This window comes from Balaenoptera physalus, assembly GCF_965194825.1.
Source record: "Balaenoptera physalus genome assembly, chromosome: 14".
In the NCBI taxonomy this organism is placed as follows: Eukaryota; Metazoa; Chordata; class Mammalia; order Artiodactyla; family Balaenopteridae; genus Balaenoptera; species Balaenoptera physalus.
The window spans coordinates 47,242,101-47,259,540 of NC_138893.1; the positions used below are offsets into that span (position 1 = coordinate 47,242,101).

At 42.1% G+C, this 17,440-nt stretch overlaps 1 protein-coding gene across 1 annotated transcript in view; it reads right to left on the reverse strand.

Annotated features, from left to right (window-relative positions):
- Positions 1–3,488: 3,488 nt before the first annotated feature.
- CFAP58 (cilia and flagella associated protein 58) overlaps positions 3,489–17,440 on the reverse strand; it is a 263,223-nt gene continuing 249,271 nt past the window's right edge. The window contains exon 17 of the transcript XR_014253460.1: positions 3,489–3,971. The gene's annotated coding sequence lies outside the window, so the exon portion shown is untranslated. The remainder of the gene's footprint in view (positions 3,972–17,440) is intronic.

Sequence of the window (17,440 nt, forward strand, 5' to 3'; positions counted from 1 at the left end):
TGTGTACCACATCTTCTTTATCCATTCATCTGTCAATGGGCATTTAGGTTGCTTCCATGACTTGGCTATTGTAAATAGTGCTGCAATGAACATTGGGGTGCATGTGTCTTTCTGAATTATGGTTTTCTCTGGGTATATGCCCAGTAGTGGGATTGCTGGGTCATATGGTAATTCTATTTTTAGTTTTTTAAGGAACCTCCATACTGTTCTCCATAGCAGCTTACCAATTTACATTCCCACCAACACTGCAAGAGGGTTCCCTTTTCTCCACACCCTCTCCAGCATTTGTTGTTTGTAGATTTTCTGATGATGCCCATTCTAACTGGTGTGAGGTGATACCTCATTGTAGTTTTGATTTGCATTTCTCTAATAATTAGTGATGTTGAGCAGCTTTTCATGTGCTTCTTGGTCATCTGTATGTCTTCTTTGGAGAAATGTCTATTTAGGTCTTCTGCCCATTTTTGGATTGGGGTGTTTGTTTCTTTAATATTGAGCTGCATGAGCTGTTTATATATTTTGGAGATTAATCCTTTGTCCGTTGATTTGTTTGCAAATATTTTCTCCCATTTTGAGGGCTGTCTTTTCATCTTGTTTATGGTTTCCTTTGCTGTGCAAAAGCTTTGAAGTTTCATTAGGTCCCATTTGTTTATTTTTGTTTTTATTTCCATTACTCTAGGAGGTGGATCAAAAAAGATCTTGCTGTGATTTATGTCAAAGAGTGTTCTTCCTATGTTTTCCTCTAAGAGTTTTATAGTGTCTGGTCTCACATTTAGGTCTCTAATCCATTTTGAGTTTATTTTTGTGTATGGTGTTAGGGAGTGTTCTAATTTCATTCTTCTACATGTAGCTGTCCAGTTTTCCCAGCACCACTTATTGAAGAGACTGTCTTTTCTCCATTGTATATCTTTGCCTCCTTTGTCATAGATTAGTTGACCATAGGTGTGTGGGTTTATCTCTGGGCTTTCTAACTTGTTCCATTGGTCTATGTTTCTGTTTTTGTGCCAGTACCATATTGTCTTGATTGCTGTAGCTTTGTAGTATAGTCTGAAGTCAGGGAGTCTGATTCCTCCAGCTCCATTTTTTTCCCTCAAGACTGCTTTGGCTATTTGGGGTCTTTTGTGTCTCCATATAAATTTTAAGATTTTTTGTTCTAGTTCTGTAAAAAAAATGACATTGGTAATTTGATAGGGATTGCAATGAATCTGTAGATTGCTTTGGGTAGTGTAGTCATTTTCACAATATTGATTCTTCCAATCCAAGAACATGGTATATCTCTCCATCTGTTGGTATCATCTTTAATTTCTTTCATCAATGTCTTATAGTTTTCTGCATACAGGTCTTTTGTCTCCCTAGGTAGGTTTATTCCTAGGTATTTTATTCTTTTCGTTGCAGTGGTACATGGGAGTGTTTCCTTAATTACTCTTCAGATTTTTCATCATTAGTGTACAGGAATGCAAGAGATTTCTGTGCATTAATTTTGTATCCTACAACTTTACCAAATTCATTGATTAGCTCTAGTAGTTTTCTGGTGGCATCTTTAGGATTCTCTATGTATAGTATCATGTCATCTGCAAACAATGGAAGTTTTACTTCTTCTTTTCCAATTTCTATTCCTTTTATTTCTTTTTCTTCTCTGATTGCCATGGCTAGGACTTCCAAAACTATGTTGAATAATAGTGGTGAGAGTGGACATCCTTGTCTCGTTCCTGATCTTAGAGGAAATGCTTTCAGTTTTTCACCATTGAGAATGATGTGGGCTGTGGGTTTGTCATATATGGCCTTTACTATGTTGAGGTAGGTTCCCTCTATGCCCACTTTCTGGAGAGTTTTTATCAGAAATGGGTGTTGAATTTTGTCAAAAGCTTTTTCTGCATCTATTGAGATGATCATATGGTATTTATTCTTCAATTTGTTAATATGGTGTATCACATTGATTGATTTGCATATATTGAAGAATCCTTGCATCCCTGGGATAAATCCGACTTGGTCATGGTGTATGATCCTTATAATGTGTTGTTGGATTCTGTTTGCTAGTATTTTGTTGAGGATTTTTGCATCTATAATCATCAGTGATATTGGTCTGTAATTTCTTTTTTTGTAGTATCCTTGTCTGGTTTTGGTATCAGGGTGATGGTGGCCTCATAGAATGAGTTTGGGAGTGCTCCTTCCCCCGCAATTTTAACAAATTGTTATTTTAAGTTATTGTGTTTGGTGATAGGTTGTTACAGAACAATAAAAAATTGGAACACTTGTTACATCTAGCTTGACCTTCATATAACATTCAGTAGGGTACTATGGAGGGGTTTTGAGCAAGAGAAGACATTATTGCCCTTTATGACAAGTACTCTAATGATACAGGGTAGGATGGAGGGGTGAGCGGTACCAGAGACAAGTTCAGGATGACAGCTCAAAGCTTTGTAATAAGCTGCTAGAGAACTCTACCTGTAAGGCAATACCAAACAAGAAAGGTAACAAAAGTTGGCTCCATCCTCAGGGATTCCCACATGGACAGGGGATCATAAGCAGACACAGGGGATGCAAGCACTGCAGGGGGTGGTCTTTACTAGGGAGTTGAGATTACAGTCCCTTGGGTAGTGCATAAGCTGAGCAAAGTGGTGGGGAACGTCTCCCTGCTTTGCCAATAGCTGGCCATCCTGGTTTTCTGCTGCTCCTCTTGGTACCACCTTTGTTGCTGTTTTCTCCATCTCTCTCCTCCTTCTCTGTTGGACCCTGCTTTTCCCCCCCAGTTCCCTCTTGGCATGAGTCTCCTGGATATCGGATTCAGAGTTGAGGGGCCTCCTCCGCTCAATGCATGGAGTGAACTCCACTACAAGAACTCTGAGTTCATGCCTGGGAGGGGTGAAAAGAATCCATTCCTCCGCAGTATCCCAGACTTAGCAATCCAAAACAAAAGAATACCAGATAGAATGTTATAAGTCATAATTCTAGTTATTACTTTCAAATGTATATCTCAGAAATAACTAAAAAAAAAAAAAAGATTAGCAAATTGAGACTGATACTGAGCTTTTATGAATAAATCAATCAAACTAAGCTTGGTTAGTCCCTGCTCTAAGATTCCTTAAGATAATATCTCTACTTTCTTCTTTTCCTTCATTAAAAAATGAAACAAAACCAAAAACATTTCACAGAGCGATACCAAGCGACCATTAGCTGATGCAATATCTCTAGGATTATTTCTAGAGGTAAAACTTCATGGTTGTGGACAAAGAACTGTTGCCTGCCATTTCGTAAACAATGAATGTTGCTCTCCATCAAGCCATCAGCCACTGCAGCTGCCCAAGCATGCACCTTGAGGGGAATTCAGGATAGAGAAAGACAGGACACTGGCCCAGAATAGTTAAGATGCTTATCAAAGGAATAATGTCAAGGAGCCCAGATTCTTGCATCTTCCCATACATAGAAAAGCACCAAAATTGTTAACTTGAGATGTCTGTTTTTTGTGATTAGCAATGAACTTTGGTGTTCGACTACAAAAAAAAAAAACAAAAAAAAAAACCCAGAATGTTTTCTACCATTTCTCCAGAAATGTATTAACTGTATATACTCACATATCTCTAAGACAAATCCTCCCAGAAAACTCACCACAAGAGGATGGTGTATTTCACCACTAGCTCTAATAGTATATCATCCAAGAGGCAGCATCTACTTTAGCTATAGGTCTACCAGGAACCATCTGTATACAGTTGGCAGAAATTACTTACCCTTGACTTTTCTCATCTGCAAAAGGCGGTCTTCGGGTTGAATAATCAGGGGACACTCCCTTCCTGAGTTTTTCCTTCCACGATTTTCTTGCATAATACCTCCACTTGTTTCACTCCAAGAATTTATCACAATGTGTAAAATGTCTTTATTTGCTCCTTCATTGATTTCTGTTCCATTAGGCAGCAAGTTTGTGAGGCCAAAGACTCTGACCTTGCTCATTACTGTTTCACCAGCACCTCATCCAGTACCTGACACAGTGAAAACATTCAAATAATATTCATTAAATAAATGAATAACTGAGGCTTTATTGTATTGCGCTGTATTTTACTGTGCTTATCTTTGAGTCTAAGATTCATTTACTGGATACATACTTGGGAAACTTTCACACACAGAGGAAAAGGAGAAATAATGAAACTGCAAGAAGCCAATTATCAAAATTTCAACGTTTGGGCTTGATACTTATTCACAAATAACTAGGGGACAGAGCAGCATGGTGGATTAAAAGTAAACCACTTTCACGTGATTAATGTTGCTGTCTTTCCAAAGGTTGTGATTTAGTCTCTTTCGGCAGGACATCACCGGGCAGAGAAGAATAAGAAAACTGTTGTGATTGGGCAAAATAAAATATAACAAAGTTACAGTTCTTTTGAGGGCTGGGTGTTTGCGTTCTATGGATTCATATGTAAAATCAGATTCTGAGCAGATGAAAGGCTTATACAATAAGTCGGCTTGAAGAGAGAAACAGGCATATGTGCCCTCCACACCCCCGCCCCCAGGGAAACAACTGGGCCTTTAGCAGGCGCCAGGATTTGGGAAAACTGGGGAGGGGGATAGGGAGGAGGGAAGGAGCCTTCAGTCTCTGTGCCACTTTCCAGATCAACACTAAGTGCATTTCTGTAGGCAGATTACAACTCAGAGGAGCCACGTAGCTCAAGATAAAGATTTCCATACGGTGATGCAATTAGGACCCCTCTGCAGGGGTGCCAGCCAAGAGCCAGTAACCTGGGAAGAAGCTTGGAAGCGGCCTGAAGAAAGGAAAGCTTGGTGGGAGGAAGGAGACAGAATGTCTTTGGCTAAAAGAAAGTTGCTGCCATTGTCCCTGATGATGATGGTGCTTTGTTATCCCTGGGCTCTCTGAGCCATGGGCACAGATGACAGAGGACTGGGTCTCTTGGCTTAATCATCTAGCACTAGAAGAGAAACGCTCCCCTCTCCCACTCCACCTGGTTTTAAGACCCCACCTGATTTTCCTTCACACCTCACGTCTCTTCTGCTTGACCCCCTTGCTGCAAATATGGGGGTCTCTCTTCCAGCCTCTGTCTAACACGCCCCTGAATACAAGGTACGTTTCTCCCTGTTTCCTCTAGTCCTCAGATCTAGTGTCTGAATGACAGCTTGTTTGGCGCTTTACAATTGACTAAACACACCCACGTACTGTGTCTCACTTGATCATCACAACAATCCTTTGAGGAACCCAATGAGGAAAGAGAAAAAGCATTAATAACTGCTAAGTGTTAACAACTCCGGAGCTCGGCCCAGCTGAGCTTGCATCCTGCTCGCTCACTTCCCAGCTGTGTGACTTCAGCAAGTTTCTTAACCTTTCTGTGCCTCAGTCTCCCGATCTCAGCCTGACTTTCAGCCCAGGAGGTGAAATGGAGTTTGCTTAAGAGCTTAGCTCTGGAGCCTGACTGCCCAGCTAGAATTTCTGCCACTGGCCAGACATATGACCTTGGGCAAGTTACTTAACCTTTCTGTGCCTCAGGGTCCACATCTGGAAACTGAGGATAATGATATCACCAGCTCAAGAGGCTTCTGTAAGGATGAAAGAAGTACATGTGAAGCACTTTGAAGGAAACCTGACATACTGTAATCATCATATAAGTTTTATTGTTAGTCTTACGAGTCTTCAAAAAATATATTTGTGTCCTGCAACTAAAAGTAACACATCAGCATTGCAGAAATCTTGGGGGACCTCTAGCTTGCTATTTATACGTAATATTTTTTAATAAGAGTCTTAGTGAGCACGGCTCCAAGATATTCGGCCAGTGCCTCCTCCCGTGGCCCCATCCCCCTCCGTCCAGGCTGTCCTAATCACTGAGCTGGAACACAGAGGTACCAACACAGGGGCAGGGGAGAACTCCTCCACCAACCACTTTCCGCTATCCCCATGACAACCACAGCAACAAGCAACCAAGAGAGAACAGGATTCAAATTAAGGTCAGAAGTTTCTTCTTTGGAGCTGGTAGCTTGTTCATTTTACATGAGTTTTTGTTGCTTGGTGGTCATTTTAATTTGTCCTCTCTGCTCTGCTCTCCCTCTGGCAAGTGACCACTCACTTTCAGAATCTAGGAAGATGACAAAGTTCCCGTAATGTGTGCTGACCTGGAAAAAGAGGGAAAAAATAAACATCCATACGTTTCCAGGAGAGGGAGGGAGATGCGTTCTCCATGGTCTCCCCTCCTGTGGCCTCCTTGACCACATCAGAGAAGCCGCCTAACCCCCTCGATCCAACAAGATGCCAGGCTGCCTTCCCAAAGGCCAGATGTGGCCTCGCGGTACTTCCAGGCACACCCCTTCGAGCTACATGGGGACGTTTTTCTTTAGTAGGTCGGGTATGGCGGAATCATATAATTTAATATCTATCCCAGAACAGTTTTCAAGTGAAAGGGGGCACAGTTACCAATAACATCAGGAAGGCGGGCAAAGACTAGGATGGGTGGTCACCCTGGAGGTCCCCACCAGCTTCAGTCCCAGGTCCCACGTGTGCAACTGCTTTGTAGCTGGAGGTCTCCCCACGAGAGCGCTAATTCTCAGAGCCAAATCCCCTTTGCAATTCAGGTTGCCCCACTTTAGTCTCTTCTCCAGAATTTTTCGTGCCATATACAATGTTCTGACTCCAGTAGAAGAAGCAAATACTCATCCAAAACAGAAAAGATGTTCATGCTTCTTCACTAGAGAAGGAAGAAACCTCATTCCATACCAAGCCCACAGGCCGCACAGGCTTCACCAATATTTGTTGGATGAATGGTATTAAATTTGAGTAGTTCTCAAGATAATAGATAATATTGATTAAGTGCTTTCTCTCTGACAGGCACAAAGCTAAATGCTTCACACATCTGATCTCACTTGATGCTCCTAAACCCCAGGAGAAGAGATGTCCCCAATAACAGATGAGGAAATAGAGGCTTAGAAAAGTTGAATAGTTATCCAAGGTCACCGAGGTGGTAAGTGGCAGTGCTAAGACTCAAATCCAAGTCTTTCTGCCACCAAGATCCACTCTTTTAACCACTATTAAAAACAATAAAGATAATGATAATAATAACAAACACTGTGTGCTAGGCACACTAAGCATTTTATATCTATAAAAATATATGTGCATATATTATTGCTAGACATTAGTATTATTATGCCCATCCTACAGATGAAGAGAATGAAGCATAGAGAGGCTAAATGACATGTCCAAGGTCACACAGCTCTTCAAGTACCTGAGCTGAGACACAAACCCAAGCAGTCAAGCTTGGGAGGCCCTGTCCTCCACCACCCTTACTGTCCCCCCAGCTTGCTAAGACAACATTTTTGGTGGGAACTTTTCTCTGGCAGGACTCTGATAAAATAAAGACCCAGGCAGACACTTTCAATCAATGTAAAAACCTGTATTATATTATTATTTATTTGGCCCAGGGTTTCCTAGGAACTGTCAGGGACACAGCAGAAGACACATGCCTTTGCCCTCCAGAACCTTCAAGTCCATTCCAGGCTGAGATTCCATAAGTAGTAAGTATTTACCGAATCCTAACTGGACACTAGCACTGTGCTAGGTCCTTGTGTGTCCCCTGCTTTCTTTGATCTGCACAACCATCCTGGGGTTTTATAGGGACCCATCCTACTCATTTTATAGGTAAAGAAACAATGACTTCCACGAGAGAAAGAGATCCCTTAGCTGTTGGCCCTAGCTCCACCTGGCTAGGAATTCTCCCGGGCCCAACCTCAGATCAATCAGCTTCACACACTTAATTTTTTTCTCAATATTCAGTGCTCATACACACACATATACGTATACACGCATGTACAAAAAGCCTAGCTACTTGAGAACTAAATATAGAACTGATTGCTGGGTTCAGTGTTTATTCTAATCCATGCAGGTTCATAAAGTCCACTTTAGACCCAAATAAGGCTGACTCACATATGTAAAAGAAAATCAGTTCGTATTTACAAGCTCCATAAAACCTGCTGCAAATACTTAGGTAGAAAGATACAGCAAAGGCATTTATGACCTTCCCCAAACGTCTCACTGGCAGTGGTCTGGAGGAGGTTGAGAGAGGGCTGAAAACCCAGAAAGTGTAAGAGGCTCAAGTAATCTATGAGGGTAATGTATCCTAATTACCAAATGAACAGGGCAATCTGAGGATATTGGATTCAAATGGATTTTCCTGTGTTTGCAAACCACTGCAAAGCATGCCATAAATGAGGCTTATGATATGTTTAGAGGGCCAGACTCATGAATATACACATACACCATAGGGGAACAGAGGCTGTGCCTTTATGCCTGAAATGTCCCAGCAATTGTTGACATTTCTGAGGGCAAATGCTGTCCCCTGGTGCCACCCCGGGTCCTCAGTCATTAAACATCACTGGCTATCCCTGCAGCATCTCTTCCTTGCCCTGCCCCGCAGTGTGCATTGGCAGGAGGTAAGAATAGAAATGTGGTTCCTACTCTCAAGAAACTTACCATGTGACCCCCATGGATCAGTCAAAGAAGAAGTTAGTTGGGATCTGTTTGTGACAGGACATGAAAGCCCACTGGAAATGACTCAGGGAAAAAGGAGATTTGTTGCCAAGAAGAACAGCATCTTGAGGAACCCAGGTTGGGGGAGCACAGCTGGGCTCCTGTCCATCTCTCCTTCTTTCTGGAACCCCAGGTCTCACTCTCTCATCTCTCTTTTTTTTGAGGCTTCTCTCCCCTCGTCTTTCTCTCTCCACCAGCCCCCTCTGCATGCACACAGCCAGCCGTGTATAGAATGCGCAGGGCTCTTGATTAGGCAACTAAACCTGCTACAAAGGAATGAAGAGACTTCCCAAAGACTAAGAAACACTCAGAGCCACTCAAAGTCATGGCTTCCAAGGGGAGGACGTACCGCCTTGGGGACTCCTTGCCCCATTGGCTATACCCCCAGGGAAGGAGGAGGCTGGCTTATTTTGCACGGACTTTGAAGCTGGTCCCCTGAATCTGATTCTCTCTTGGGAGAAGGACTGTCTGCAATGAGGCCACTTTCCAAAGAGAGGTCATAATGAAACCGAGCAGGGCCCTGTGGGGCTCCTGGGCATGGAAGCCTTTCTGTGTCCCCCATTTCTTGATTGTAGGAAATAGGCTTCAGTCTGCATGACCTTCGCTGTGTTCCAAAGGGCAAGTTCAAACAGTTGCTAATCAGGGAAGGAAGGGAATGCAGAAACAAGGGAGGAGTAGTCAAGAGACAATAGTGAAGCCTTGGGACAGAATCCTGGTTCCGCCTCTAGGGATTCACATAGCAATATCTTTGAGCTCTTCTGCGGAACTAAAACCCCCAACAAATGGAAGAGGTTAACTACTTGATGAAGCATTCCTCATTCCAGTTAGAAGGTCACAGTTTGATAACCTTGAGAATCACAGAAGCTCTTCAGGAGACCACCTGAGGCCAGATTAAAGGAGTGCAGGCCCTTCACACACCCTGATCCCTATCAGCAACCCCACCCTTGAACCATTGTTATAAAACTCCTCACCAAATCCTCCTGCCTGGCAAAGCCTGGCAAAGCAATAAAGCTATTCTTTTCTACTTCACTCAAAACTCTGCCTCTAAGATTTGATTCAGCACCAGTGCACAGAGGCCAAGTTTTCAGCATCAATAACTTGCAGAGATTCCCCACATATGTGGAGGTCACAGCTCCAGGAACTATGCCTCCTGGGACACAGAGAAGAGGAAAAGGCCTCCCCAGGACCTATGTCCCTGAGCCTGCAGGAGAGAACACAGCCATTTCACAGCTGCTCCAAGCCAGCACTTATGACCTACAATATTCTCCGCTCTACCAGCATTAATGGAGAGCCTGCAGCAAGTCTATGCTTAGCACAAGGGGACCCAGAATCAGGAAGCAAAGTCACCAACCTCAAAGAGCCTGAATCCTACCAAAGAGGACAGACATGCACATAACCAACCATAATAAAAGGCAAAGGTGGAACAGGCCTCTAATGAAGGGAGGAAACGAAGACTTTGTTAAAAGACAACTCTGTGCAGGCATTTGAGCCTCACATTCTTCCTGAAAGACCAAGGGGTTATCCAGGGCTCAGAGAAGCTAAGAAACTTGTCTACAGTTGCACTGTTACTTGCAGGATTGGACCCTGATCTTTCCATGATGCTAGGAGCCTTCCTCCTAGAATAGTGCACTGCCCGAGAGAGGTGCAGAGGGCTTGGAGAACGCAGAGGAGAAAGAGGGAGTAGATGTGACTGCGCTGGGGAGATCTCCACCAGCCATACTGGGAGCATTATTATGTAAAATTAAGTTGCTATTGTACTTTTGCAATCAACAATGTGAGGGGTGGGGGAATAGATTTTAGATGATTTGCTTGAAGCAGGCACAATCAGAGACGGATGATGATGAAGACAGACCTAAGAAGCATCAAGACCCCAAAAGAGCACTAAATGAGGCCACTTAGCATGAAGCAACCAGACCCACACAGCCCAGCCAGCCCTATTTTGCAATGTTACATGGTAACTAGTGTTCCTAATGATACGTCTGGGTTATCAAGAAATGGATAAATTACCTTGCCATGTTGTCTAAGTGAATGGAATGCGCAGTCAGAACTCTGTAGTTTCTGCATCTGTCTTAGGCTACTGGTGTGATCTTGAAAAAGTCAGTGAACACCTCTGGACCTCAATCATCTCACTGACGAAATGAGGGATGTGGGAACTCTAAGTCTTTCATTGCAAACAAAGAGATCCTGGAGACAGAAACTATTCCCACCCATCCCACTTCAAAAGTACCAGCAATCATCTCACTGACGAAATGAGGGTTGTGGGAACTCTTAAGTCTTTCATTGCAAACAAAGAGACGCTGGAGACAGAAACTATTCCCACGCCTCCCACTTCAAAAGTACCAGCAGCCCTTGTTGGGGGACGGCCACATTCTCCCTCTGGACCATCCAATTCATATATGGTTGTTTATGCCACAGGCACCATCTTGCTTCCTCTCTCTGCTCATTTCCCTAAAAGTACTCTTCTTCACGGCAGCTCCACTTTTGCCCAGGTTGTCACTGGGGATAACATGACCATATTCATTTTAAAATCAGGGTCACTTTGCTACTTATGGAAAAGGAAAATGATATTAATATGGCAGAATTCTTTTTTACTTAGGATTTTTAAGAGCACAGGTCACACTGTTTAGATGCTAAGCTACATTTGCCATCCATAGGCAGCACAGGTCCCTTAATCTCCACAATAAAAATGTGTTGCAGAGAAACCACTGACACCCCAAGCTTCTACACTGGAGGATGCCGAGGCTGAATGCAGGCCTGGACGAGCTGCCTCCGCTCTGCTGGAAGCCTTGACAGGGCTGAGGGTTTGAGGCACGTTTCTATCGCCCTTCTAATGTCAAGGGTCAGAGCCAGTCTAGATCAGAGAAGGAGACTTGACGACCTCAGCCCTCAATTCCATCCAAGTCCAGCACTTGAAGTTACAGCATTAGAGGTCCAGTCCTGGAAGCCTTATTCTTTAACTTCCAGAGCACACTGTGTAAAACCAAATACCCTCGGGGGAGATAAGACCTTAATCCCTGGATGGTAAATAAATTTTATCTAAACTACCAAATTTGATCAATGGGTAATGACTGCCCCGGAGCACTCTACTGAGAAAGAGTCTTAAACTGCTCCCCAGGGTGATATTCAAAATATTTAACAACCCATCAATCAGCTCTTCCAGGCCCCCTGCTGGTTTGGACGGTAACTCTTCAGTTGCTGGGTCAGTGTGGCCAAGTCCAAGGGAGTTATCCCAGCAGCAGCTATTTACCAACTGATGCAGAAGATGTTTAAACCACCTGATTACCTGTAGAGTATCAGCTCTGGCTGTCCCTTGGGTTCATGGGAACTGGGAAGCAATAGATTAGCAGTGTCAGCCTTACATGGAGGCAAAGGAGAACATAGCAGCTTGTCCAGCATTTTCTCTCCCTGCCTGCAAACTTTACCTTCTAAAGAATCCACATTGTCCTTGGTAGGTCATGGGACCAGAAACTCCTGTGTTCTAGGCACTGTGAATTTGGACTGGATGCAAACAGAGAGGGTGAAACTCAGATGTATTCATACTGGATGTGGGTGCATTGATTTGTTTTCCATTGTCAGTAAACTTCTGTTGATGTGAAACCAGAACACTCACTGGTAATTTTGTTGGAATTAACCTTAGACAGCTAAAAATGATAGAATTGCTTCTATTCAGTGGCAATGAAAATTATGGGTAGGACCAAGACTATCGGTCTGACACAGATGGTGACTTTCAGACCATCGGAGCCCCGGAAAGGTGGTCAAGTTCTCCTGGCCTTCCTTGGGTGCTTCCTAATTGGAAGCTATTGCTAAAAATCTTAGGCAGAGGACCGCCCAGGGTTATGTTGCATGTGGGACACCTGGCCTGGCAGGTAGAGCAGATTACTCTCCAGCCTTGGAGGACATGTGGGGACAGGGGTCTAAGTCTCTTGCATACCTCAGTGTGCATCAAAAACACCTGGGACTGTGTTTAAATACAGATTCATGGGCCAGAAACAAAAGTTTCTAGCTCAGCAGACATCTGCATTTTAACAACTTTCCCAATTGACTCTGTTGCAGGCTGTGGAGCACATTTAGAGAAATCTTAGTCAGTGGGAATGAGAGCCTGAGAGTCTTCTGAAGGAGATGGAAACCAACAGTAAAATGGAGGAAAACGATGCAAAGGGGACATGGGGCAGCCGACTTAAAGCCCACCCACTCTGGCCTTCCTGATGGGTGGCCAGATCCTGCCTTCATCAGAATAATGAATGAGGCTCATGTATTGATGCAGTGTGACAAGTGCTTGCAGCACATTCATTGCTTCAAATCTCACAGCACCTAACACCGAGATGGTGGGCACTCACACCATCATTCTCATTTTTTTTTAATTTTATTTTAACATCTTTATTGGACTATAATTGCTTAAAATTGCTGTATTAGTTGCTGCTGTATAACAAAGTGAATCAGCTATATGTATACATATATCCCCATATCCCTTCCCTCTTGTGTCTCCCTCCCACCCTCCCTATCCAACCTCTCTAAGTGGTCACAAAGCACCGAGCTGATCTCCCTGTGCTATGCGGGTGCTTCCCACTAGCCATCTATTTTACATTTGGTAATGAATATATGTCCATGCCACTCTCTCACTTCATCCCAGCTCACCCTTACCCCTCCCTGTGTCCTCAAGTCCATTCTCTACGTCTGCGTCTTTATTCCTGTCCTGCCCCTAGTTTCTTCACAACCATTTTTTTTTTTAGATTCCATATATATGTGTTAGCATATGGTATTTGTTGTTCTATTTCTGACTTACTTCACTCTGTATGACAGACTCTAGGCCCATCCACCTCACTACAAATAACTCAATTTTGTTTCTTTTTTATGGCTGAGTAATATTCCATTATATATATGTGCCACATCATCTTTATCCATTCATCTGTCGATGGACACTTAGGTTGCTTCCATGTCCTCGCTACTGTGAATAGTGCTGCAATGAACACTGTGGTACTTGACTCTTTTTGAATTATGGTTTTCTCAGGGTATATGCCCAGTAGTGGGATTGCTGGGTTGTATGGTAGTTCTATTTTTAGTTTTTTTTTTTTTTTTTTTAATTTATTTATTTATTTATTTATTTATGGCTGTGTTGGGTCTTCGTTTCTGTGTGAGGGCTTTCTCTAGTTGTGGCAAGTGGGGGTCACTCTTCATCGCGGTGCGCGGGCCTCTCACTATCGTGGCCTCTCCCGTTGCGGAGCACAGGCTCCAGACGCACAGGCTCAGCAATTGTGGCTCACGGGCTTAGTCGCTCCGCGGCATGTGGGATCTTCCCAGACCAGGGCTCGAACCCGTGTCCTCTGCATTGGCAGGCAGATTCTCAACCACTGCGCCACCAGGGAAGCCCTATTTTTAGTTTTTTAAGGAACCGCCATACTGTTCTCCATAGTGGCTGTATCAATTTACATTCCCACCAACAGTGTATGAGGGTTCCCTTTTCTCCACACCCTCTCCAGCATTTATTGTTTGTAGATTTTTTGATGATGGCCATTCTGACTGGTGTGAGGTGATACCTCACTGTAGTTTTGATTTGCATTTCTCCAATGATTAGTGATGTGGAGCATCCTTTCATGTGTTTGTTGGCAATCTGTATGTCTTCTTTGGAGAAATGTCTGTTTAGGTCTTCTGCCCATTTTTGGATTGGGTTGTTTGTTTTTTTGATATTGAGCTGCATGAGCTGCTTGTATATTCTGGAGATTAATCCTCTGTCAGTTCCTTCGTTTGCAAATATTTTCTCCCATTCTGAGGGTTGTCTTTTAGTCTTTCTGGTTTCCTTTGCTGTGCAAAAGCTTTTAAGTTTCATTAGGTCCCATTTGTTTATTTTTGTTTTTATTTCCATTACTCTAGGAGGTGGATCAAAAAAGATCTTGCTGTGATTTATGTCAAAGAGTGTTCTTCCTATGTTTTCCCCTAAGAGTTTTATAGTGTCTGGTCTTACATTTAGGTCTTTAATCCATTTTGAGTTTATTTTTGTGTATGGTGTTAGGGAGTGTTCTAATTTCATTCTTCTACATGTAGCTGTCCAGTTTTCCCAGCACCACTTATTGAAGAGGCTGTCTTTTCTCCATTGTATACTCTTGCCTCCTTTATCAAAGATAAGGTGACCATATGTGTGTGGGTTTATCTCTGGGCTTCCTATACTGTTCCATTGATCTATATTTCCGTTTTTGTGCCAGTACCATACTGTCTTGATTACTGTAGCTTTGTAGTATAGTCTGAAGTCAGGGAGTCTGATTCCTCCAGCTCCGTTTTTCTTTCTCAGGATTGCTTTGGCTATTTGGGGTCTTTTGTGTTTCCAGACAAATTGTGAAATTTTTTGTTCTAGTTCTGTTAAAAATGTCAGTGGTAGTTTGATAGGGATTGCATTGAATCCGTAGATTGCTTTGGGTAGTATAGTCATTTTCACAACGTTGATTCTTCCCATCCAAGAACATGGTATATCTCTCCATCTGTTGGTATCATCTTTAATTTCTTTCATCAGTGTCTTATAGTTTTCTGCATACAGGTCTTTTGTCTCCCTAGGTAGGTTTATTCCTAGGTATTTTATTCTTTTTGTTGCAGTGGCAAATGGGAGTGTTTCCTTAATTTCTTTTTCAGATTTTTCATCATTATTGTATAGGAATGCAAGAGATTTCTGTGCATTAATTTTATATCCTGCTACTTTACCAAATTCATCAATTAATCCTAGGAGTTTTCTGGTAGCATCTTTAGGATTCTCTATGTATAGTATCATGTCATCTGCAAACAGGGACAGTTTTACTTCTTCTTTTCCAATTTGGATTCCTTTTATTTCTTTTTTGTCTCTGATTGCTATGGCTAAAACTTCCAAAACTATGTTGAATAATAGTGGTGAGAGTGGGCAACCTTGTCTGGTTCCTGATCTTAGTGTAAATGGTTTCAGTTTTTCACCATTGAGGATGATGTTGGCTGTGGATTTGTCATATTTGGCCTTTATTATGTTGAGGTAGGTTCCCTCTATGCCTACTTTCTGGAGGGTTTTTATCATAGATGGGTGTTGAATTTTGTTGAAAGCTTTTTCTGCATCTATTGAGATGATCATATGGTTTTTCTCCTTCATTTTATTAATATGGTGTATCACATTGAATATATTGAAGAATCCTTGCATTCCTGGGATAAACCCCATTTGATCATGGTATATGATCCTTTCAGTGTGCTGCTGGATTCTGTTTGCTGGTATTTTGTTGAGGATTTTTGCATCTATGTTCATCGGTGATATTGACCTGTAGTTTTCTTTTTTTTGTGACATCTTTGTCTGGTTTTGGTATCAGGGTGATGGTGGCCTCGTAGAATGAGTTTGGGAGTGTTCCCCCCTCTGCTATTCTTGGAAGAGTTTGAGAAGGGTAGGTGTTAGCTTTTCTCTAAATGTTTGATAGAATTTGCCTGTGAAGCCATCTGATGCTGGGCTTTTGTTTGTTGGAAGATTTTCAATCACAGTTTCAATTTCAGTGCTTGTGATTGGTCTGTTCATGTTTTCTATTTCTTCCTGGTTCAGTATTGGAAGGTTGTGCTTTTCTAAGAATTTGTCCATTTCTACCAGGTTGTCCATTTTATTGGCATATAGTTGCTCGTAATAATCTCTCATGATCCTTTGTATTTCTGCAGTGTCAATTGTTACTTCTCCTTTTTCATTTCTAATTCTGTTGATTTGCGTCTTCTCCCTTTTTTTCTTGATGAGTCTGGCTAATGGTTTATCAATTTTGTTTATCTTCTCAAAGAACCAGCTTTTAGTTTTATTGATCTCTGCTATTGTTTCCTTCATTTCTTTTTCATTTATTTCTGCTCTGATCTTTGTAATTTCTTTCCTTCTGCTATCTTTGGGGTTTTTTTGTTCTTCTTTCTCAAATTGCTTTAGGTGTAAGGTTAGGTTGTTTATTTGAGATGTTTCTTGTTTCTTGAGGTAGGATTTTATTGCTATAAACTTCCCTCTTAGAACTGCTTTTGCTGCATCCCATAGGTTTTGGGCCATCGTGTTTTCAATGTCCTTTGTTTCTAGGTATATTTTGATTTCCTCTTTGATTTCTTCAGTGATTTCCTCAGTGATTTCTTCAGTGATCTCTTGGTTATTTAGTAGTGTATTGTTTGGTGGTGCTGAATTCTCTTAGCTTTTGCTTGTCTGTAAAGGTTTTAATGTCTCTGTCAAATCTGAATGAGATCCTTGCTGAGTAGAGTCATCTTGATTGTAGGTTTTTCCCTTTCATCACTTTAAATATGTCCTGTCACTCCCTTCTGGCTTGCAGACTTTCTGCTGAAAGATCAGCTGTTAACCTTATGGGGATTCCCTTGTATGTTATTTGTTGCTTTTCCCTTGCTGCTTTTAATATTTTTTCTTTGAATTTAATTTTTGGTAGTTTGATTAATATGTGTCTTGGCATGTTTCTCCTTGGATTTATCCTGTATGGGACTCTCTGCGCTTCCTGGACTTGATTGACTATTTCCTTTCCCATATTAGGGAAGTTTTCAACTATAATCTCGTCAAATACTTTCTCAGTCCCTTTCTTTTTCTCTTCTTCTTCTGGGACCCCTATAATTCAAATGTTGGTGCATTTAATGTTGTCTCAGAGGTCTCTGAGACTGTCCTCAATTCTTTTCATTCTTTTATCTTTATTCCACTCTGTGGTAGTTATTTCCACTCTTTTATCTTCTAGGTCAGGTTCTTCTGCCTCAGTTATTCTGCTATTGATTCCTTTTAGAGAATTTTTAATTTCATTTACTTTGTTGGTCATCATTGTTCGTTTGCTCTTTAGTTCTTCTAGGTCCTTGCTAAACGTTCCTTGTATTTTCTCCATTCTATTTCCAAGATTTTGGATCATCTTTACTATCATTATTCTGAATTTTTCAGGTAGACTGCCTATTTCCTCTTCATTTGTTTGGTCTGGTGGATTTTTACCT